This window comes from Cnephaeus nilssonii (assembly GCF_951640355.1).
Source record: "Cnephaeus nilssonii genome assembly, chromosome: 20".
In the NCBI taxonomy this organism is placed as follows: Eukaryota; Metazoa; Chordata; class Mammalia; order Chiroptera; family Vespertilionidae; genus Cnephaeus; species Cnephaeus nilssonii.
The window spans coordinates 45,636,609-45,660,531 of NC_137091.1; the positions used below are offsets into that span (position 1 = coordinate 45,636,609).

Here is a 23,923-nt window from a genome sequence, read left to right on the forward strand (position 1 = left end):
CTCCCACCTTCCAGTGTATTCCCTCCATCCATCACCAGGTGGCCTCAGAGGGCTGTCTACACTCAGACCCGCCCCGCCCCTCACCTGCTCACGGCCTCTCCGACTCCTCACTGTGCTGGGACAGGTCAGGTCCCCACCATCAGCCTGGCATTTGAGGTCCTCTGAGGTCCCCCCTGCCAGAACAAGTCTTATCTTGAACCCCGCTCCCCAGAGAGAGAGAGAGTCCTCTCCTGCCTGCTTTCCAGGCTGCTCTGGTATCCGACCGCCTCTGGTGTGTGGACCTGGGACGCCTGCCCAGCATCGTGTGTGTCTGAACCGAGTTCCTCAAGAGCAGAGACGGCTTTGCTGTTTGCTGGGTCCTGAGGGGCCTGGGAGCTGTGGGCAGGGCTGAGCAGAAGCAGGGCAGGGCCTGACTGGCCTGCTCACGGGCTCCCTCTGGCGTCTGTGTGGGGCAGGCTGCAGAGGCGAGGAGAGGCAGTGGGCTCCACCCGGGAGCCCATGGCGTGAACCAGGTTGGTGGCAGGGAGGCGGGGAGAGGGGTCTCCTTCTAATTGCTTTAAAGTGAGCCGGCAGGGCTTGCTGACCCAGCACAGGCAGGAGTGAGAAGCAGTGAGGAGTCAAGGACGGTCCTGTTTTGACCTGAGTAGCTGAGTAGCTATACTCTACCCAGCCCTACCCCACCACTCTCACAGGGGTGCCCCCCCCGCCCCCCCTCCATCCCCACCAAGGCCACTGGAGCCCAGGGTGTTCACTGACCTGCTCCTCTTTCACCCCAGGGCTCCCCAGTCCTCCAGTCACTCAGCCTCCCTCTACTGTCCCTCATCAACCCTTCCCACACCTGGTGCCTCCTGTGCCCTGACCCCCACTGGTGTCCCCTCCAGCCCAGAAACATCAATGGTGAGAGAGAATCATTGATTGGCTGCCTCCTGCACGCCCCCTACCGGGGGGGGGGGGGGGAGAGGGTTTGAGCTCGCAACCCAGGCATGTGCCCTTGGCCGGAATCGAATCTGGGACCCTTTAGTCTGCAGGCCGACCCTCTATCCACTGAGCCAAACCAGCTGGGGCTGCATTCAATATTATTAAAGCTTCTTTGCTGGAATTTGTCACAAGGAACCTCCAGATTGAACTTCAAACAGCCTCTTGAGCCCCAGCCAGCATGGCTCAGTTGGTTAGAGTCCCAGGTTCGATTCCCCATCAGAGCACATACCCAGGTTGCATACTGGAGGCAACTGGTTAATGTTTTTTTGTTTTTGTTTTTCCTCTCTCTCTTTCTAAAATTAATGAAAAACATATCCTTGGGTGAGGATTAAAAAACACACACCACACAATAAAGAGCAAAAAAATAATAATAAAGAGTGTATCCTCGGGTGGGGATTAAAAAAGGAAGTAACTCCTATCCAGTTTGGCTCAGTGGATAGAGCGTTGGCCTGCGGACTGAAGGGTCCCAGGTTTGATTCCGGTCAAGGGCATGTACCTTGGTTGCAGGCACATCCCCAGTAGGGGGTGTCCAGGAGGCAGCTGATTGATGTTTCTCTCTCATCCATGTTTCTGACTCTCTATCCCTCTCCCTTCCTCTCTGTAAAAAATATCAATAAAATATATTTTTTAAAAAGGAAGTAAACTGTCTTATTAAAAATGGTATATTGACGCCCTGTGGCAATGACCATCATTTGGCGATACTGGGTTAAATAAAAGATACTACCAAACTTAAAACGAAAATTTCACTTACGTCTTTCTCATTTTTTTTAAAAAACATAACTACTAGAAAATGTAAAATGACATAGGTGGCTCACATTGCATTTTGATCGGACAGCGCTGATTGGGAGGAATTAGGAATCAAAGGTGAACAAAACCCGAAAAGCTCACGGGGGATGAAGTGGTCGTAAGTGGAGACGGCCAGAGCACTTTGTAAACTGGTGGTGGCTGGGGGCCAGTGCGAGTTATTCCTTTTTCCTGCTGACTTGGTGCCAGGAATGTCTCTGGTCTGTAACATGGCTCTCCACAGCAGATCCTTGTCCGGGCTGCCGTGCGATCGCCCGCGGCCACAGGGTAGACCTGCAGGCCTGCCCTGGGAGACGGTGCCCACACCCGAGGAGAAGCTAGGGTCTTCATGACCCCAAGGCCCCCACAGGGTCAGTCCCCCGTGTCCCTGCTTTGACCTCATCTCACATCCTCTCCCCGTCTCTCGCACCTGCCCCACCTGCCTATGTGCTGTTTCTTAGATTTGTGAAGCACGTGCCACCTCAGGACATTTGCGCTGGCTGTTTCTTCTACCCAGAATGCTCTTTGCCTAGCCGGTGTGGCTCAGTTGGTTGGAGCATTGTTCAGGGCACCAGAAGGTCATGGGTTTGATTCCTGGTCAGGGCACATGCCTGGATTGTGGGTTTGATGCCCGATTGAGGCACATGTGGGAGGCAACCAATTGCGTTTCGCTCTCACATTGATGTTTCTCTCTCTTCTTCCCTCCCTCTCAAAAATAAAATAAAATAAAATAAAATAAAATAAAATAAAATAAAATAAAATATGTCATCCCCAGGGATCACTTCGTAAATTACATAGTCATCTAACCACTCTGCTGTACACCTGAAAGAAATATAAAATACTACTGAACGGCAATTGTAATTGAAAAATAAAAAAATAAAATAAAAAAGGATAAATGAAATAAAGTGTCCCCTCCTCAGAGTAGCTTTCCCTGGCTCCCGCCTCCCCATTTACAGTGGCTTTCTTTACCCTTATTATCAGTATAGGCACTCTGATTATAGGTTCCCTTATATATTTATTACATAGATAAGCTATATAACCTGATATATACCCTTCTCAGTGTCCAATTTATCAGTATAAAAATCTGTATTAATTTCCTATTGCTGCTTTGTGAAATGACCACACATTTCCTAGCTTACAACAACACATATCTATTCTCTTCTGGAAGTCAAAGTCCAAAGTTAGTGTCAAAAACAAAAAATAACAAAATGAAAGTTAGTCTCACTGGGCCTAGGCAGTGTGGCTCAGTGGTTGAGTGTCGACCCATGAACCAAGAGGTCACCGGTTTGATTCCCGGTCAGGGCACAAGTCTGGGTTGCAGGCTCAGTCCTCGGTGGTGGTGGTGGTGGTGGTGGTGGTGGTGGTGGTGGGGGTGTACAGGAAGTAGCAGAGATCGATTTTGATGTTTCTCTCTCATTGATGTTTCTATCTTCCTCTCCCTCTCCCTCTCTCTCTACAAAAAAATAAAATAAAATAGATCTTGGTTACCTAATGGAGCAGGTCCCAACACCTTGCTATTAAAAAAAAAGTTACTTGTCCTAACTGGTTTGGCTCAGTGGATAGAGCATCGGCCTGTGGACTGAAGGGTTCCAGGTTCGATTCCGGTCAAGGGCATGTACCTTGGTTGTGGGCACATCCCCAGTAGCGGGTGTGCAGGAGGCAGTTGACCGATGTTTCTCTCATCGATGTTTCTAACTCTCTATCCCTCTCCCTTCCTCTCTGTAAAAAAATCAATAAAATACATTTTTTAAAAAAAGCTAGTCTCACTGGGCTGTCCATCGGGAAGCTCTGGGGAGACTCCATTCCGCGCCTTTTCCAGCCGGTAGAGGTGGCCCATGTTTCTTGGTTGGTGGGCGGCCCCTCCCCTCCAGCATCACAGCCAGCAATGGCATCGCCTCACCTCGGTCATACTGCCGTGTCTAACTCGGATGCTCTTGCCTCGCTCTTCCAAGGACCCTTGTGGTTTTATGGGGCCCACCGAGACAATCCAGCACCTAAAAAATCTTTAATTTAATCCCATCTTCAAAGTCTCCAAGGAAGACCACAGATTCACAGGTGGGCATTTACTTTATCCACCACAAAATCACGTGACACAGTTAGTGCTTCGCTTGTTCGTTCCGTCCGTCTCCTCAACTGGGATACGCGCTCCTCGGTGAGGACAAAACATCCATGTCAAGCCCTAACCGGTTTGGCTCAGTGGATAGAGCGTCGGCCTGCGGACTGAAAGGTCCCAGGTTCGATTCCAGTCAAGGGCATGTGCCTGGGTTGCGGGCACGTCCTCAGTGGGGGGTGTGCAGGAGGCAGCTGATCAATGTTTCTCTCTCATCGATGTTTCTAACTCTCTATCCCTCTCCCTTCTTCTCTATAAAAAATCAATAAAATATATTAAAAAACATCCATGTCCAGGTCAACCAGGCCCAGCACATAGTAGGTGGTTAGTTAATATTCACCGAATGAACTAATGCCCCCAAGGAGGGAAGAAGGAGTGCCCTTACTAACCATCCATTTACCGTGACAAACAGTTTTGAAGCTGCCAGTTGCATTTGACACGGATTAAGAGACAGACTCTGGAACCTGGGCTATTAAGAGTTTAAATCCTTGCTCTGTCACGTGCTAGCTGGAGGATCTTGGGCAAATGACCAAGACTCTCTGTGCCTCAGTGGTCTCATCAGTGAAACAGGAATAATTATAGCCCTTTTCTCCTACAATGCTGGAAAAATGAAAGGAGTTATTAGATACTAGAGGCCTGGTGCACAAAATTTGTGCATGGGTAGGGTCCTTAGGCCTGGCTGGCAATCAGGGCCAATCAGTGGGACAACTGGCAGGGTGATGGGGGGGGGGGGGTTCCCACGCTGGTACCCGCCTTGGCTGGCCTGGGGCCTGCGGGCTGGGGGCAGCTCTTGCGTTGAGAGTCTGCTCCCTGGTGGTCAGTGCATGTCATAGCGACCGGTCGTTCTGCTGTTTGGTTGATTTGCATATTAGGCTTTTATTATATAGGATAAAGCAGCGGAAACTGTGCCTGGAGCACAGTGTTTGCATTTGTTGTCATTCTTTAAAAAAATGAAATAAATAAATATATATATATTTGTATTGATTTCAGAGAGGAAGGGAGAGAGAGAGAGAGATAGAAACATCAATGATGAGAGAGAACCATTGACTGGCTGCCTCCTGCACGCCTCCAACTGGGGATTGAGCCCTTCACCCGGGCATGTGCCAAGACCAATGTCACAAAACTTCCCCTCCATGTTTTCTTCTAGGAGTTTTACTATTTCAGGTCTTCTGTGTAAGTCTTCAATCTATTTTGAGTTGATTTTTCTGTGTAAGATAAATGTCCGATTTCATTCAAATGTTCAAATGTCCAGTTCTCCCCATACAATTTGCTGAAGAATCTATCTCCCTCCACTCCCGCCCCCTCCCAACCCCCGCCCACTGCCGGGAATTCTTGGCACCCTTGTCAATGACCAGCTGACCTTATTTGCACGTGTTTGTTCTTGGGCTCTCTGTTCTAGGCATTTAAAAAACGCAGCCACCAGCATTGAAAGGTCAGGAGATCTCGGGTTTCTCTTGAAAAGGCCATGACATCAGACATGACAATGCATCACACATGTATTCCCATGTGGCCCTAGTCCACCCCCAGCAAGCTCCGATGGCCACTGCCCTGGGAGCGTTCTGTGGCCCACGTCCAGTCTGCTTCCCTCCTTTACATGACCTGCCTGGCCCAGGAGGCAGGAGAGCTCCCGACCCCAGGGGAGAGGAAAAGGAGGAGACGTGGACGCAAAGACGTGGACATGAGGAGATCAGAGGGAAAGCAAGTCACAAATAACAACCACAATAACAGTCACGCACGGCCGTCCTCATCACACAGAGTCATTATTTTGTTTTGAAGCAGAGTAACCTCCATCTTGTATAAAACTGCTGTTTGAATTCTCTGCTATTGTTAGATAGTCCCTAGTCCTGTAAACTCTGTCATTGTCAACTCTTGTCACTTTAAGACAGTCTGTTATTCTGTAAAATGACTTTGTTTTTTAGTTCAAGTAATAGAAAAAGATAAACTTAGCTGTCTGACCTTGCAAGCTAGCCATCTAATGTAATAGACTAAAATAGACGAATACTGATAACAATTCCCATATTCTTATGCCAAGCACAAACTCATTACACTGAGTGGCCAGATTGGTATGATCTCTGAATGCATAACAATCTGGCCACTCAGTGTATATCCTATATAATAAAAGGCTCATATGCAAATTGTCCCCTCGACCAGGAGTTCGACCAGCAGGCAGGCCGGCCAACCACCCATGTCCCCTCCCCCTGGCCAGGCTGGCTAGACCCCACCCATGCACGAATTCATGCACCGGGCCTCTAATATATATATACTGAGTGGCCTGATTAATATGCGTTCAGAGATCCTAATAATCTGGCCACTCAGTGTATGTATTCAAGGTTACAACTGTCTGTAACAATAACTCACACAGAGCCCTTCGTAATATCTGCAAACAAAGAGGCTCGAAAAGTGTAAATACGAGACACTTCCTCTATTTCGGGGCTCAGAGATTTGGAAGAGACACCTCCCTCTGGGCCGCGCGCAATAAACGACTCCTAATTAATTGGCTCATGAAGGCGTCTTGTATCTCATTCGATGATTTACGATACAACAGTTTCAGGAGCTATTCTACGTTCCTCACGAATGTCAACTTACTTAACCTCCCAACATCTGATGAAATAGAAACTGCTGTCACTCCCACGTTACAGGTGAAAACAGGAGGCGCAGAGAGGCCTCACAGCAAGAAAGGGCCACGTCTGAACCCAGCGAGACTTGCATGAGCGTCTGTGTGCAGTACATCATTCCTAGTGAATTAAAAAGCTTTAGAGCTCTTATTTATTGATTTTAGAGAGAGAGAGAGAGCGAGGGGAAGGGAGAGAAACATCCATTTGTTGTTCCACTTCTTTATGCATTCATTGTTTGTTCCTTGTATGTGCCCTGCCTGGGGATCGAACTCATCACCTTGGTGTATCAGGACGATGCTCTAACCCAGTGGTCGGCAAACCGCGGCTCGCGAGCCCCATGCGGCTCTTTGGCCCCTTGAGTGTGGCTCTTCCATAAAATACCATGGCCTGGGCGAGTCTATTTTGAAGAAGTGGCGTTAGAAGAAGTTTAAGTTTAAAAAATTTGGCTCTCAAAAGAAATTTCAATTCTTGTACTGTGGATATTTGGCTCTGCTGACTAATGAGTTTGCCGACCACTGCTCTAACCAACCAAGCGACCTGGTCAGGGCCTCGAGTTAATTTAAAAAATATATATATATATATTTTATTGTATTTTTACAGAGAGGAAGGGAGAGGGATAGAGAGTTAGAAACATTGATGAGAGAGAAACTTCGGTCAGCTGCCTCTCTCACACCTCCCACTGGGGATGTGCCCGCAACCAAGGTACATGCCCTTGACCGGAATCAAATCTGGGACCCTTCAGTCTGCAGGCCGATGCTCTATCCACTGAGCCAAACTGGCTGGGGCTCTAGTTAATTTTTTGAATGGGTATTATTTCCACATGGTCCAAAAATAGGACATGTGACCCTGGCCTGCGTGGCTCAGCGGTTAGAGCGTCGGCCTGCACGTGGTAGGGTCGCGGGATTGATTCCAGGTCAAGGGCACGTACCTGGGTTGTAGGGCCCCCTACGCCCCGGGGGTGGATCCCCAGGTCGGGGTGCATGCGGGAGGCAACCAATCCATGTGTCTCTCTCCTCCACTCTCTGGAAAATCAAGGGGAAAAATATCCTTGGGTGAGGATTAACACACACACAAATAGAATATGTTTATATATAAAAAAAGGGGGTAGGGTGGTAAGACTCCACTGTGATCTGGTCTGTCCTGCCGTCATCTCTTCTTAAAAATATGCCCTAGCCGGCTTGGCTCAGTGGATAGAGCGTCAGCCTGCGGACTGAAGGGTCCCGGGTTCGATTCTTGCCAAGGGCACATGCCTGGGATGTGGGCTGGATCCCCAGTGGGGGGTGTGCAGGAGGCGGCTGATCAATGATTCTCTCTCATCATTGATGTTTCTATCTCTCTCTCCTTCTCCCTTCCTTTCTGAAATCAATAAAGAAATATATTAAAAAATATATAACAACTAGACTATGCGTCTAGGTCGTCCGCAAGGGTTTTGTTGGACATAAAAAGCAGCTGCCGCCAAAACCGGTTTGGCTCAGTGGATAGAGCGTCAGCCTGCGGACTGGAGGGTCCCAGGTTCGATTCCAGTCAAGGGCATGTACCTTGGTTGCGGGCACATCCCCAGTGGGGGGTGTGCAGGAGGCAGCTGATCGATGTTTCTGACTATCTCTCTCCCTTCCTCTCTGTAAAAAAATCAATAAAATATATTAAAAAAAAAAAAAAAAAAAAAAAGCAGCTGCCAAGAGGCAGTCTTCGCCTCCCCCGCCGCCAGCCGCCAGGCCGGGCTCCTTGCAAAGCAACGCGTCTGCTGGGCTTCAGAACACTCGGTTAACTCTCTAAAATCCTTTTATTTTTTAAAAAAAATTTCTTTATTGATTACGGTGTTACATATGTGTCCTTATTCCCCCATTACCCCCTAACCCCCCCACTCATGCCCTCACCCCCTGTTGTCTGTGTCCATTGGTCAGGCTTATATGCATGCATACAGCTCTCTAAAATCCTCTCTCCTGTTTTAAGCATCGGAGGCCTGCAATGCTGGCTCGTTCCCAGGTGAGTGAAACACCGCTTAGATAATGACACACGTTATAAAACAATGGTTGGCGTGAACATGACGGATGATTCATCAGGCTGTTGACGGCTGCAAAGCTTGCTTCTGGGAAGTCTTTCACTCCGGGAGAACTCCGTGGGAAGCTCCCCAACCCCCCAACCCCAAACCCCGCCAGGGGACTTGTTACTCGTTTTGAGGTGATTAGAGCTGGCCAAAAAAAGAACACTGAAAATAGAGCAAATACGATCGAATGAAAAATATGTTGTATATTTACTCACTGAGAATCTTTTTCCAATTGATTTTTAGAGGGAGTGGAAGGGAGGGGGAGAGGCAGAGAGAGAGAGAAACATCGACGAGAGAGGGACACATGGGTTGGTTGCCTTTCGCACGCACCCCAACCAGGGCCGGGGAAGGGGCCTGCAAGCGAGGACCCTGGAGTCAGCGGGCTGGCACTCTACCCACTGAGCCAAACTGGCCAGGGCACTTTTTTTGTTTTTTTGAAATTTATTATAACTTTTTATTTTGAACTAGTTCCGGACTCACAAGAAGTTGCTCAGACAGCCCTCACCCCGTTTCCCCCAGTGATAGTATCGTTCACAGCCCCGTACGGGCCCAACACTGGAAAACTGGCGCCGTTTCAATACTATGAACGCAGGTGAATGATCTTATTTTATTTTTTTTCTATCCTCCCTTTTTTAAATTTAAATATTAGGAGGCTTTTGGAAATTTTATAATGCAGTCTTGATAACTTTTAATTTTTTTGCACAGAAATATGACTGCTTTGGATTCATTGCATGTGAAGCAATTTTACTATGAGATGAACCATCAATAAAAAAAAAATTTAGTTAATACTTTAAGAACAGTTTCCTGCCCAGAACAATTAAGTTTTCTTGAATAGTCACTTATTTTAATGAGCCAATTCAAATTAATCTGAAATAAGGTTTATTTTTTATTTTTATTTTTTTATATATTTTATTGATTTTTTTACAGAGAGGAAGGGAGAGGGATGGAGTTAGAAACATCGAGAGAGAAACACCACCCCCACCATCTCTCTTTCTCCCCCTTTCTCTCTATAAAATCAATAAAACAAACCAAAAACATAGTGAAATTCATAGGGATGGGAAGTTAGAATGACGGTTGCCCGGGGCTGGGGGAGGGGGATGGGGATTTCATATTTCACAAGAACAAGATGAGAAAGTTCTGGGGTTCCGTCGCACAACAGTGTAAACGTACTTAACACCACGGAACTGCACATTTCCAAATGGATAGAAGGTAATGTTTATTACACACACACACACACACACATATACCAGAGGCCCGGTGCACGAAATTGTGCCCTGGCAGGGTCCCTCACGCCTCCTGGCTGCTGGCCAGGGCCTCCCTCCCTTCCCCTGGCCGGCCCTGACCCCTGGTCGAACTCCCAGTCGAGGGGACAATTTGCATCCTATGCTTTTATTATATAGGACATACACTGAGTGGCCAGATTATTATGGTCTCTGAATGCATAACAGTCTGGCCACTCAGTGTATATCCTATAGAATAGAAGGCTAATATGCAAATTGTCCCCTCGACCAAGAGTTCTACCAGCAGGCAGGCCAGCCAACCGTCCATGTCCCCTCCCCCTGGCCAGGCTGGCTGGACCCCACCCATGCACAAATTCATGCACCGGGCCTCTAATATATATATATATACACACACACACATACATATACTGAGTGGCCAGATTATTATGCGTTCAGAGATCATACTAATCTGGCCACTCAGTGTATGTACAGGCAGTCCTTGGGTTACGTTGTTTCGTGGTTACGTCGCCATCTCCCCTTTACTGTATTTATAAAAAAAAAAAAAAGTCCCGTCATTTCGACGTATGTACACATGTGCTTTATGTTTTTTATTATTTATTTACCACAAGTAAAGGTCAGGAATTGTTCTTTCTTTTACATTTTTTTTTTTTACGGTTTCACTTCATTACTGGTGTGTATGAGCTCCATGTGAGCGAGGGAGGTGCTTATGTAGGTGGGTTCTGACGTACTGGGAAAATCGTGTTACCTCTCGCCGTAGGAACGGATCTCCGACGTAACCCCAGGACCTACTGTATTTTTACCACAATTAAAGCAGATCCAGAGACAGAGAAACATCGATCAGACTGTCAAACCTCAGAGGGAAGGTAGGGGAGGGCGGGGGTAAGGGAGAAGATCAACCGAAGGACTTGTATGCATGCATGTAAGCCTGACCAATGGACACAGACAACAGGGGGGTAAGAGCATGAGTGGGGGAGTTGGGGGGGGGTAATGGGGGAATAAGGACACATATGGAACACCTTAATCAATAAAGAAAATTTTAAAAAAAGTAAAATGTTAAGAAAAAGGCGCCCTGATGCTCGAGCTGTTGACACAGTTGGTGAAACACCCTTCAGTCCATTGCATAAGGCGTGAAACAATGACTAAGTGTGAAAACTGGCCGGTGACTCTCTTAATTGTTATCAGCTGAGACAGGAGATAGGTCACAGCCCGAAGCTTTCTCTGGCTGACGTCTTAAGGTGCATTGTTTCAAAACGCTGCAAACACTCAGCACAAAGGGCTCCCTGTGAAGTCGCACAGTTTCACTCTTCTTTGCCGAAGGCCCGGGACTGGTGTTTGGGGAGAGTGGTTTTCTGAAATCCAAGTCCAAACACAGAGCCCCATTGGATGTTAGATTTCACTAGAGGCCCGGTGCACGACGTTCATGCACTGGGGGAGAGGGGCATCCCTCGGCCCAGCCTGCACCCTTTTGCAGTCCGGGACCCCTCGGGGGATGTCCGCCTGCCGGCTTAGGCCCGCTCCCAATGGATATCCCCCAAGGGGTCCTTAGTGCGGCAGGGGAGGTGGGATCACGCAAGCCAGCCGTGATCCAGGCTTCTGGCTGAGGGATGCACTGATCACCAGGGGGCAGCTCCTGTGTTAAGCGTCTGCCCCCTGGTGGTCAGTGCATGTCATAGGAACTGGTCATTCTACCGTTCGATTGATTTGCATATTAGCCTTTTATTATATAGGATTATCCTTGAGACAGCCCCCCCGCCCCCCAAGGCAGTACTGTTATTCTTGCCGTTTCACAGACATCACACCCAATAGATAGGAACATCAAGACGTCAAGACGAGGACCCCACGCCTTGGCTTTTGAAGGCTGTAGGCCCAGCTGTCTGTTCCTTTGCCTCCTCCCAGCGCGCACACAAAAATGCCAACACTGGCCTATTGTTTATTTTTTAAACTTATTATTTGTTAAAACTTGAAACTTAAAAATATTGATTTTAGAGAGAGGAAAAGGGGGGAGATAGAGAAACATCAATGCTGGCGCCAAATGCCACCCGATGATGTCTCTCCTCCCTTCCTGACTTAGGTGATACGCAGGGTCCCAGCCTCAGCCCCCTCTCACAGTTCCCCTAGATTAGCGGTCGGCAAACTCATTCGTCAACAGAGCCAAATATCAACAGTACAACGATTGAAATTTCTTTTGAGAGCCAAATTTTTTTAAACTTAAACTTCTTCTAACGCCACTTCTTCAAAATAGACTCGCCCAGGCCGTGGTATTTTGTGGAAGAGCCACACTCAAGGGGCCAAAGAGCTGCATGTGGCTCGCGAGCCGCAGTTTGCCGACCACGGCCCTAGCTACCCCTGTCCTCCTCACCCCTGCCAGGTTAGTGTGTGATCTGAGGACGTACGAGACCTGCAGGAGTGTGAGAATATACGTGAGCCTGTGTGTGTGTGTCTGTGTGAGCATGTTGTTAGAGTGTGTATGTGAGTCCTATGGGCCGTGTTTGAGCATGTGTCTATGCGTGAGTGTGTGAGCGTGCATTGGAAAACCCACCTTCACCCTGGCTGGTTTGGCTCAGTGGATAGAGCCTCGGCCTGCAGACTGAAGGGTCCTGGGTTCGATTCCAGTCAAGGGCACATGCCTGGGTTGCGGGCTCAATCCCCAGTAGGGGGCGTGCAGGAGGTAGCCAATCAATGATTCTCTCTCACCATTGATGTTTCTCTCTCTCTCCCTCTCCCTTCCTCTCTGTAATCAATAAAAATACATAAACCCCCCCCCCCCCCCACCTTCAGCGACATGGTCAGAGACCAAATTCTAGCCTGGACAGTGAGCGGCCTCCCGTCCAGCAAGTAGCCGCCCCTGCCACTCCCTCCTCTAAACTGACTAGTGGACTTAAACGTCATGAAAGCATTTCTGAGAATAACGTGCCCCACCCGGATTGCACAGACTCAGGGCAAGGCATTGCCCCACACCCTCCTCCCCTCCTGGGCTGGGGACTCAGGCCCCGCTCACCTCTACCCACCACCCTGTCCCTCCGCCCCCCAGTCCTCCCTTTACTGGGATCCCCACAGCTGCTAGGTGTAAAGCTCCCAACAAGAGTTAATGAAGGCATTTTTTTAAAAAAAATATACTGTATATGTATATATTTATTGATTTCAGAGAGGAAGGGAGAGGGAGAGAGAGAGAAACATCAATAATGAGAGGGAGTCATGGATCGGCTGCCTCCTGCACGCCCCCTGCTGGGGATTGAGCCCACCACCCGGGCAGGTACCCTGACCAGGAATCGAACCGTGACCTCCCGGTTTATAGGTCGATGCTCAACCACTGAGCCACGCCGGCCGGGCACGAAGCATTTTGATGAGGATGGTGAGGGGGTCCAAGGTCCTGGGTTTCTTCTCACTATGGAGGGCAGCAACCCCAGCTTTTTCCGTCCTCACCTCCCAACCCCACTGCGAGCCCTTCTCAGCCCATCTCCCCCTGCGGCGGTCCTCAGAACACAGGCTCTTCCTTCCGGCTGCCTGTGCTCGCCCTCCTGCTCGCAGGGGAGAGAAGGGAGGGCGGAGCAGGGAAACCAGGGGTGGGGGTGAGGTGGGGGGGTGGGGGGTGGGGGAAGCAGAGAGCGTCTGCAGGGGTCCAGCGCGCCTGCGGCATCCTGGATGCCCTCCTCGCCATCACCTCCCTGACTCTCTCGCTTCAGGTCTGTGATCGGAGCTACCTCCCCGGAGAGGCGGCTCCCGACCAGCCGATGGAAAATAAAACCGCTCCCAGCCACTCCCTGTCCTCGTCCCCTCCATCACCAGAGAGCGCACCCGCCCTGGGAGATGATGAAGCAGGCACTGGGCGCGTTTATTGTCTTCCTCCTCTAGGGAGGAAAATGGCTGCAGGAGAACAGACGTTCTGTGACTTGTTTGATGCTGGAAACCTCAGCCGGGATGTGGCTCTTCGTAGGGGCTCACTAAGTATTTGTGGAATGAATGAATGAATGAATGAATGAACGAACGTCCAGGGGAAAGAGGAGAGCAGCGTGGGTTAAGCTGGTGGCATAAAGATGGGGAACTTGGCCACTGCGACTCAGCCAGACACAGGCCTGAGTTCCCTCCCTTCACCACGAACATCTGCAAACACCTGGCCGAGTTCAAAGAAATACAGAGCGAGCACCCCTATAGCCACTACGTCGATCCCACCATTACTGTTTTGCTACTAGAGGCCCAGTGCATGAAACTCATGCACGGGGGGAGTCCCTAGGCCTGGCTGGCGATCAGGGCCGATCTGTGGGGCAACTGGCAGGGAATTGCCCCCCCCCCCCCCCCCCCCGCTGGCACCCGCCTTGGCTGGCCTGGGCTCTGCGGGCTGGGGGTAGCTCCTGCATGGAGCATCTGCCCCCTGGTGGTCAGTGTGCATCACAGTGACCGGTCATTCCACCGATCGTTCCACCCTTTGGTCGATTTGCATATTAGGCTTTTATTATACAGGACACTTGCTTTATCCTTCCACCCATCTTATTATTAGTATTTATTCCTCACCCGAGAATATATTTTCATTGGTTTTCAGAGAGAGAGGAAGGGAGGGAGAGAGAGAGGCATCAATGTGAGAGAGAAACATCGATCACTGTCTCCTGGCTATTGACTCTGCAACTCTGGGCATGTGCCCGGACCGGGAATTGAACCCACAACTGTGTGTGTGTGTGTGTGTGTGTGTGTGTGTGTGTACAGGACGACGCTCCACCAACTGAGCACACCGGCCAGGCAGTCTTCCTCTTCTTACAAAGGCACCAGTCGTATCGGATTCAGGCCCCACCCTACTCCCGTGCGACCTCTTTGTACCTGATTCTGCAAGGACCCTATTTCCAAATAAGGTCACATTCTGAGGTCCCGGGGTTAGGACCTCAACATACCTTTTTGGGGGACACAACCCGCCCCCTACATTATGCCCAGGGTCCTCCTGAAGGTGGTAGGACGTCTCTCAGCACCAACCCGGGGGCAGGTGCTGTGCGTGAGGTGGAATTGCCTTTCCACGGGCGGCGAGGTCCAGGAACTCGCCCCAAGTGAGCCTGGGAGCCCGGCTGGGCCACTCCCCGCGGGCACGCCACGCCCACGGCTTTCCCAGGGCAGTTCTTCCCCGGGCCGCACGGGGGCGCCGGAGAGCAAATGCTGGGGTTTCAGCGCCCGGCTTTTTTTTTTTTTTTTTTTTTTTTTTTAATATATTTTATTGATTTTTTACAGAGAGGAAGGAGAGGGATAGAGAGTTAGAAACATCAATGAGAGAGAAACATCTACCAGCTGCCTCCTGCACACCTCCTACTGGGGATATGCCTGCAACCAAGGTACATGCCCTTGACCGGAATCAAACCTGGGACCTCTCAGTCCACAGGCGGACGCTCTATCCACTGAGCCAAACCAGTCAGGGCAGCGCCCGGCTTTTAACATTGCTTCTGCCCGAGGTGCACACGATCTCACACACACACACACACACCACACACACCACACACACACACACCACACACACACACACCACACACACCACACACACACACACACACCACACACACACACCCCCACACACACACACCACACACACACACATCACACACACACACACACACCACACACACACACCACACACACACACCACACACACACACACACACACACACACACACAGAAAGTGCACACGAACCACAGGCGTCTCTTGTTAAAATGCATCTCCTGACTCAGTGGGTCTGAGGAGGAGCCGAGAGTGTCACTTTTAACAAGTTCCCAAGGTGGGTCCCGGGCTGGAGCCTCCGGGTGGGGGGCTGGGGAGAGGCGAGGCTCTGAAGGGAGGGGAGAGTGAGGTTAAGCACCCTTCTTCATCCTGGACTGCCCCCCTTACAACTCTCACCACAGGATCTCTCTCTCTCCCTCTCTCCATCTTCCCAAGCCCTTCATCAGAAGCTTTTTTATGGTTCTGTTTCAGTATCTCTCACTCTTTCTATTTTTTAAAAAAATAAGTATCTTGCCTTAGCCGGTTTGGCTCAGTGGATAGAGCATCGGCCTGTGGACTGAAGGGTCCCAGGTTTGATTCCGGTCAAGGGCATGTACCCGGGTTGTGGGGCATGCAGGAGGCAGCCCATCAATGATTCTCTCTCATCATTGATGTTTCTATCTCTCTCTCCCTCTTCCTTCCTCTCTGAAATCAATAAAAATATATTTTAAAAAATAATACAAATCCTTAAAAATTAAGTATCTTAATTTTTTTTTATTGATTGCAGAGAGAAACATCAATCATGAGAGAGAATCATCGATCGGCTGCCTCCTGCACGCCCCCCACTGGGGATCCAGCCCAGACCCGGGCATGTGTCCTAACCAGGAATCGAACCATGACCTCCCGGTTCACAGGTTGATGCTTAGCCACAGAGCCACGCGGCCCGACTCGCTCCCTCTTTTTAAAGCCTCCCAAAAGGGCAAGCTCTCTCTGTGTCCCTCCTTTTAAATCCGAGTCTGCCTTCAAATCACTCCTAGTCTCTCCTTCTTTCTTCTTCTTTTTTAAAAAAATGTATTTTATTGATTTTTTACAGAGAGGAAGGGAGAGGGATAGAGTTAGAAACATAGATGAGAGAGAAACATGGATCAGCTGCCTCCTGCACACCCCCTACTGGGGATGTGCCCGCAACCAAGGTACATGGCCTTGACCGGAATCGAACCTGGGACCCTTCAGTCCGCAGGCCGACACTCTATCCACTGAGCCAAACCGGTTTCGGCTAGTCTCTCTTTCTTTAATGCTCTCAGTCTCTCTCTTCCCTCCTCCATCCCCCCTCCCTGTCCTCCCTCCCTCCCTCCAACTCCCACTGCCCTCTCTCCCTTCGCTCTGGGTCCCCGTGCATTTCTGCTGGCTCCAGTGCATTGTGGTATCCGGCGTAGCCTCAGACTCCTACTCATGTTTTAAAAAATATGGTTTTATTGATTTTTAGAGAGAGAGGAAGGGAGAGAAATAAAACCATCAATGAGAGGGAATCATTGGTCAGCTACCTCCTGCTCAGCCCCCATCGGGGATCGAGCCCACAACCTGGGCATGTGCCCTGACCCGGAATCGAACCCGTGACCTATTGGTGCATGGGACAATGCTCAACCACTGAGCAACACTGGCCGGGCAGGATTCCTACTCTCTCTCTCTCTCTTTTAAAAAAGTATTTTTTAAATTTATTTCAGAGAGTTAGGGAGGGAGAGAGAGAGAGAGAAAGAGAGAGAGACATTAATGATGAGAGAGAATCATTGATGGGCTGCCTCTTGCTTGCCCCCCACTGGGGATGGAGCCCACAACCTGGGCATGTGCCCTGACCGGGAATCGAACTGTGACCTGGTTCATAGTCCGCCGCTCAACCACTGAGCCACGCCGGCCCGGCAGGACTTCTACTCTCTGGGTTCACATTCTGGCTCTGCCCTGTGCCAGCCTTCATGCAGAAATGGAGCCAAATCCACCCCACCTCGCTGCCCCCCAGCCTCCCGACCGGCTCAGAGCCTCCTGGTTGAGGGCTGGGGGCCTGGGGGATGGCTGTGTGAGGTGTCTGGCGCTCAGTCACGGTGGCTGTCCTCATTATCATCGTGATTGCTAATAAAAGGCGACCCAGAGCCCGCCTCCCCGCAGCCCACAATTAGATACTTATCTGGCGTGTGGAATGCACGTGGGAAACACGCCCGCGCACAAAACCGGGCCACTCCCTGACCCGGGTTTCTGGCTGGGGCCCACCACCCCAGCCGCGAGGACACTGGGTGGAGGACACCCAGTTTTCTGAGTCACACCCCAGGCACGACACTCACACTCATCACCCTTAGCCGCGGCCTCTCTCGGGTCGGAGCCGATTCTGTGCATTTCAGGGCTCGGGGAGGGGGTTGGGGAGTGGGGTTGGAAATCAAGCGAGAATCCGCCACAGCTGGTTTAGATGAAGTGTGCATTTAATAAGTCAGGGATATAAAATAGTGTCAGGAGGTGGCCACAGGGGTCGGCAAGGCTCAACACACACACACACACACACACACACACACACACACACACACACACCTTCCCTAACCCCTAACCCTGCATGGGGGCCCAGCCCCAGGACACAGTCCTTGCAAAGTGCGGCTTGACAATTTTACAATCTTATGGCTTTTTAAAAAATTTATTTTGTATTGATTTTAGAGAGGGAGGAAGGGAGAGAGAGAGAGAGAGAGCCAGATGTGAGAGATACATCGATTGGTTGCCTCCTGCATGCACCGACTAGGGGTAGAACCGAAACCCAGCTATGTGCTCTGACATAGGACCCACGACCTTCTGGGGCACGGGAGGACGCTCCAACCACCCAAGCCACACTGGCCAGGCCAACACGCTTAGTTTTCACTCCCTTTAGACTTAGGTGCAAAGGCTGAACATCAAATGCATCATTGTCATTACTATTTGTGTAGAAGCTTTTTCTCCTCCCTCCCTCCCTCCCTCCCTCCCTCCCTCCCTCCCTCCCTCCCTCCCTCCCTCCTTCTTCAAACCCTCCCTCAGCCTCACAAAATGTGTACTGTGGTTCTTATGGGCCTGTAATTTTAATCGGCATTAGATTATATATCTCGTATTCTAAGTCTATTTTCTTTTTAAAAAAAATATATTTTTATTGATTCTATTCAGAGAGGAAGGAAGAGGGGGAGAGAGATAGAAACCTCATTGTTCGCCTGCCTCCTGCACGCCCCCTACTGGGGACAGAGCCTGCAACAAGGGCATGTGCCCTTGAGCGGAACCGAACCTGGGACCCTTCAGTCCGCAGGCTGATGCTCTATCCACTGAGCCACACCGGCCAGGGCTAAGTCTCTTTCCACACAGTGCTGTGTGTTGAAGACCCATCCACGTTGCTCTGATCATGCAGCTGCCCCACTGCACCTAACCCCACGGTGACGCCCACACACTTACCCAGCAGTCCCCGCGGGACCCAGCGGGAGGGCTGCCAGCTACCAGCTCCCTGCCTCCACGAAGCACACGGCCCGGCACATCCTCCAGCGTGTTTCCTTGTGGGTGTGGAAGACGTTCCTTGGGATGTGGAGCCGGCAGACTGCTGAGTCACAGGGTGTGAGTCATCATTTAAGTTGATGAAATAGTGCCAGATCCTTCCTCAGAACTGGAGGCAGCACACTCACCTGGGCAGCACATAAACATTCTTCAGCACTAGAGGCCTCGGCCTGGCCTGCGGGATCAGGCCGAAACCGGCTCTCCAACAAGGGGTCCCGGATTGCAAGAGGGCGCAGGCCAGGCCGAGGGACCCCACTGGTGCATGATTGGTGCTGGGGAGGGACGCAGGAGGTTGGCCAGCGGGGAGGGACTGTGGGAGGGCTCCAGGGCGTGTCCGGCCCATCTCAGTCAGTCCCAATCAGCCAGACCCCAGCAGCAAGCTAACCTACCAGTTAGAGTGTCTGCCATCTGGTGGTCAGTGTACGTCATAGCAAGCAGTTGAGTGGCCTTAGCATATCATTAGCATATTACACTTTGATTGGTTGAACGGCAGACACTTAGCATATTAGACTTTTGTTATATAGGATACCTTTTTTGTTGTTGTTGTTAATCCTCACCTGAGGATATTTTTTTTCCCATTGATTTTTAGAGAGAGTGGAAGAGAGGGAAAGACAGGGAAATATCCATGTGACAGAGACGGGGAGGAGCCTGAAACCGAGGTACGTGCCCTTGACTGGAACCAAGCCCTGGAATCAAACCCGGGACCCCTTGGTCTGCAGGCCGACGCTCTATCCACTGAGCCACCCCGGGTCGGGCCTGTGTGGTCCCATCTCTATCCTGTGGCTGTTGTCTTTAGGATACAAGATGCCTGGCCCACATCCGGGCACCCACATTCCCGGTGAGAAGAAGGGGGAGGTCCAAGCGTAGGCCCTCCCTTTTCTCAGCAAAACAAAAACTTCCCAGGAAAACCCAGCCACTAGGTTCCAGCTTACAGCTTACTGCTGGGAACCAGATCACGTGGCAGCCCGTGTGTGTGTGTGTGTGTGTGTGTGTGTGTGTGTGTGTGTCTTTATCTGGGTCACGGCCCCCTGGAGGAGCAGTTGGCCTCAGAAGGTAATGCATGGGGGACAGAATGACAACTGCAACTCAATTTTGCCCAACTTGCCCCGTGGCTGCGTTGGACTCGTCCACCCACCTCGGCCTCCTGGCTCACACGCCTCCCTCCCGATATTCCGCTCGCCCTTCCGCCTAAAGCTGACCCCCGTGCATCTGGGCTCTGCCACCAGGAAGCACAGAGACGAAGCAGAGAGTCAAGCTCACTGCTTCTCCCCACTTACAATTTTACAAGAGTACCTAATGCATTCGTCCCCCACTCTCTTCTTATTTTATTTTATTTTTGTTGATTTCAGAGAGGAAGGAAGAAGGAGAGAGAGATACAAACATCGATGATGAGAGAGAATTATGGATCGGCTGCCTCCTGCATGCCCCACACTGGGGATCGAGCCGGCAACCTGGACACATGCCCTGACTGGGAATCGAACTCTGAACTCCTGGTTCGTAGGTCGACGCTCAACCACTGAGCCACGCCGGCCAGGCCGTCTCCCACACTCTTCATAGTAATTTTAGCAAACAGTATACACCAACACATTACCTTCACACGGGCTAAATTCACAATAAGAATTGTTAAGTCAATTGGAGTACATTTACACAATAGTGATGAGGTGAGATGTTTTACAACTATCGACAAAAATCTGGAGGAACCACACAAATAGAATATTGAACAAAAAACAAATGCTGTGTGATTTTTTATTTTATTTAAATCCTCACCTGAGGTTATGTTTTATAGATTTTTGAAAGAGAGAGACAGAAACATCGATGTGAGAGAGAAACACCCATCAGCTGCCTCCCGTACATGCCCCAACTGGGGATCAAACCCACAGCCTAGGTACGTGCCCTGACCATGGGAATCGAACCCGCAACCTTTTGGGTGTGTGGGATGATGCTCCAACCAACTGAGCCACCTGGCCAGGGATGCTGTGTGACTTTATTTATGTAAATGTGTTATATTCCTATAAATCTATCTAGACCAGTGATCGGCAAACTCATTAGTCCACAGAGCCAAATATCAACAGTACAGCGATTGAAATTTCTTTTGAGAGCCAAATTTTTTAAACTTAAACTTCTTCTAACGCCACTTCTTCCAAGTAGACTCGCCCAGGCCGTGGTATTTTGTGGAAGAGCCACACTCAAGGGGCCAAAGAGCCGCATGTGGCTCGCGAGCCGCAGTTTGCCGACCACGGATCTAGACAAACACATTTCTAGTTCTTCACGCAGAACACAGCTAACCTGGTTTTGCTCGTTCAGGCTGGTCTCTGTGTTCGACGTCAACAGGGACACGCCCCGCCTGTCCTCACCTCTGACCCTTTGCCCTTGTCCTCCTCTCGGCCTGGAACCCCAGGCCCCCCGGTTAACCATGGGGGTCGTCACGTGTCACCCTGCAGGTCTCAGTGCAAATGCCACCCACTCGTGCCCCAGGGCTGCTGTGACAAATGACCACATGGTTAGGGGCTTCAAACAACACACGTTTATTCTCGTTCAGCTCTCCAGGTCAGACGTCCCAAACGGGCCTGGATGAGCTACAGTCAAGACTTTGGGAGGCAGCCGGGGTCCTGGGAGGCTGGTGGGGCGGAGGCGGGGCGGGGGGGGGGGGGGAGTCCATTGCCGCCTGCACTCCCAGGCCCCGGCTCTGCCTTCATCCAAACCAGCTCTTAGCATCATCGCATCTCTCATTCTGACCCCACTCCCTCTTTGAGGATCCCGGGAATTACCATGGTCCCACCCAGATAACCCAGGACAATACTTCTATCTCAAGACCCTTAACAATCACACCCGCAAAGTCCCTTTGCCCTACATGGTCACGTATTAGGACATGACCATCCTATAGAATAAAAGGCTAATATGCAAATCGACCGAACAGGGGAACCACCGGTCGCTATGATGCGCACTGACCACCAGGGGGCAGACGCTCAAATGCAGGAGCTGCCCCCTGGTGGTCAGTGCACTCCCACAGGGGAGCACCGCTCAGCCAGAAGCTGGGCTCACGGCTGGCGAGCCCAGTGGTGGTGGTGGGAGCCCAAGGTGTCCCAGACTGCGAGAGGGCGCAGGCCAGGCTGAGGGACCCTGCCCCCACCCAGTGCACGAATCTCGTGCACCGGGCCTCTCGTCTAATATAAACAGCCCCCTTCCCCCAGCCTCCCTCTCTTTCCTCGTGCCCCATTCTCATTTGATTCAGGTCATTTACACATTCACAATCGTACCAAATGTGTTTGCCCGTCTCCTTATGCTCTGTCTTCTCTGCCTGGAGCGTGAGCTCCAAGGGGCAGGAATTTTTTCTGTGTTTTGCCCGTTGAGATGTTCCCAGCCCCTGGGGCAGTTCCTGGCACCCGACAGTCAGACACTCGCTCAATATTGGGAAGAACATGGGAAGCAGCTGGAGAGGACCTGGGTCTTGCCTGGGAAATACCCCCCCAGAGCCAGCCCCGTAGCAGGGAGGGGCTGCCCTGCCCGGGGTCCAGGGAGTGCCGGGGGGTGGGTGGGGGGAGAGAAGACCACACACAGAGTCCACTTCTCCTTGGACGCTTTATTTCTGGCCTTTGTAGGACAGGCCCCCGGGAGCCAGCTGCAGAGATGGGATCAGTCCCCTGTCGGGGAAGGGAGGCCCTGGAAACTCGGGGGGCTGGAGGTCACATCCTCAACATCCTCGGGGAAGGAGTGGGGGTCTGGAAGGAGTGTCAGGTCCCTGCACCGGCGAGAGGATGTGCAGGGGGCCTGGGAGGACTCATGAGTTGGTCCGGATGGTGTCCTGGATCCACTTGGTGAACATGCAGAGGTTGGTGTAGACCCCGGGCTTGTCGGGCTGAGCGCAGGGGAAGTCCCCCCAGGACACCAGGCCCTGCAGGGTGCCGTTGCAGACCACGGGGCCCCCGGAATCACCCTGCGGGGAGAAAAGGGGGGCGCAGAGAGAAGCAGAGACGTGGGGAGGTGGAGAGAGGGAGACACAGGCGAAGATGGGCGGGGCATCCAGAGAGACACACAGAGATGGGAAGCGTAGGCAGACGAAGGGACACGGATAAAGACAGAGAGAGACGGAGAGGGAGGATGTTAACAGTCCACCCGACACCCATCTTTCGTCCCTCCCTCCCTCCCTCCCTCCGTCCGTCCCGACCTGACCCCACCCCTCCACTGTCTGTCTCTCCCAGGCATCTCTCGCTGTTTCTCTCACGCTCTCCTCCAGCTGCGGAGTGCCATGTTTCTCCAACTGGACACTCCTTTCTCTCCCTCCCTCGCTCTTCACCCTCCCCCGACGGCAATTCTGCTCGTCCTGAGACCTCCTCACTTTGGCCGAGAGGCAGATCTCAGTCCTTGGGAGACAGTCTCAACCCGTGGACACTGGGGCCGGGCAATTCCTCGCAGGGGGAGGCTGTCCTGTGTGTTGTAAGAGGTTCAGCAGCCCTAGCCGGTTCGGCTCAGTGGATAGAGCATCGGCCTGCGGACTGAAGGGTCCCAGGTTCGATTCCGGTCAAGGGCAGGTACCTTGGTGGCGGGCACATCCCCAGTAGGGGGTGTGCAGGAGGCAGCTGATCGATGTTTCTCTCTCATCGATGTTTCTAGCTCTCTACCCCTCTTCCTTCCTCTCTGTAAAAAAAATCAATAAAATATATTTAAAAATAAAAAATATGGGAGGTTTGACCGGAGGAAGTACCTTAAAAGTGTGACCATCCATTAAAAAAAAAGAAAAAAAAGAAAAAAAAAAAAAGAGGTTCAGCAGCCTCCTTGGCCTCTACCCACTAGATACCAGCAGTTTCCCTCCTTTCTCTTCCCCCCAGCCCCCTCACAATCAAAAGTATCTCCAGGCATTGCCATATATCCCCTGGGGGGTGCAGAATTACCCCTCCCCTCCCTCCGTTAAAAACTGTGAATGAAAAGGGGGCTCCCTGGTGAGTCTGATGAGCTCAGCAACGGAAAGTAACCAACCCCCCGTTTTCTCCCACCTCCTTCACCCACCACCCATGGGTATCATGCAACCTTCCTTACCGCTGCTGCATTGATGCTGATCTCTCTATATAAAAGCCTAATATGCTAATTGTCCCTCCGACCGTTCGACCAGTTGTTATGACGTGCGCTGATCACCAGGGGGCAGATGCTCCAACTGGTAGG

At 51.2% G+C, this 23,923-nt stretch overlaps 1 protein-coding gene across 1 annotated transcript in view; it reads right to left on the reverse strand.

Moving 5' to 3' along the window:
* LOC307116131 (uncharacterized protein) overlaps positions 1–23,923 on the reverse strand; it is a 57,073-nt gene that overhangs the window by 9,464 nt on the left and 23,686 nt on the right. The window lies entirely within an intron of this gene.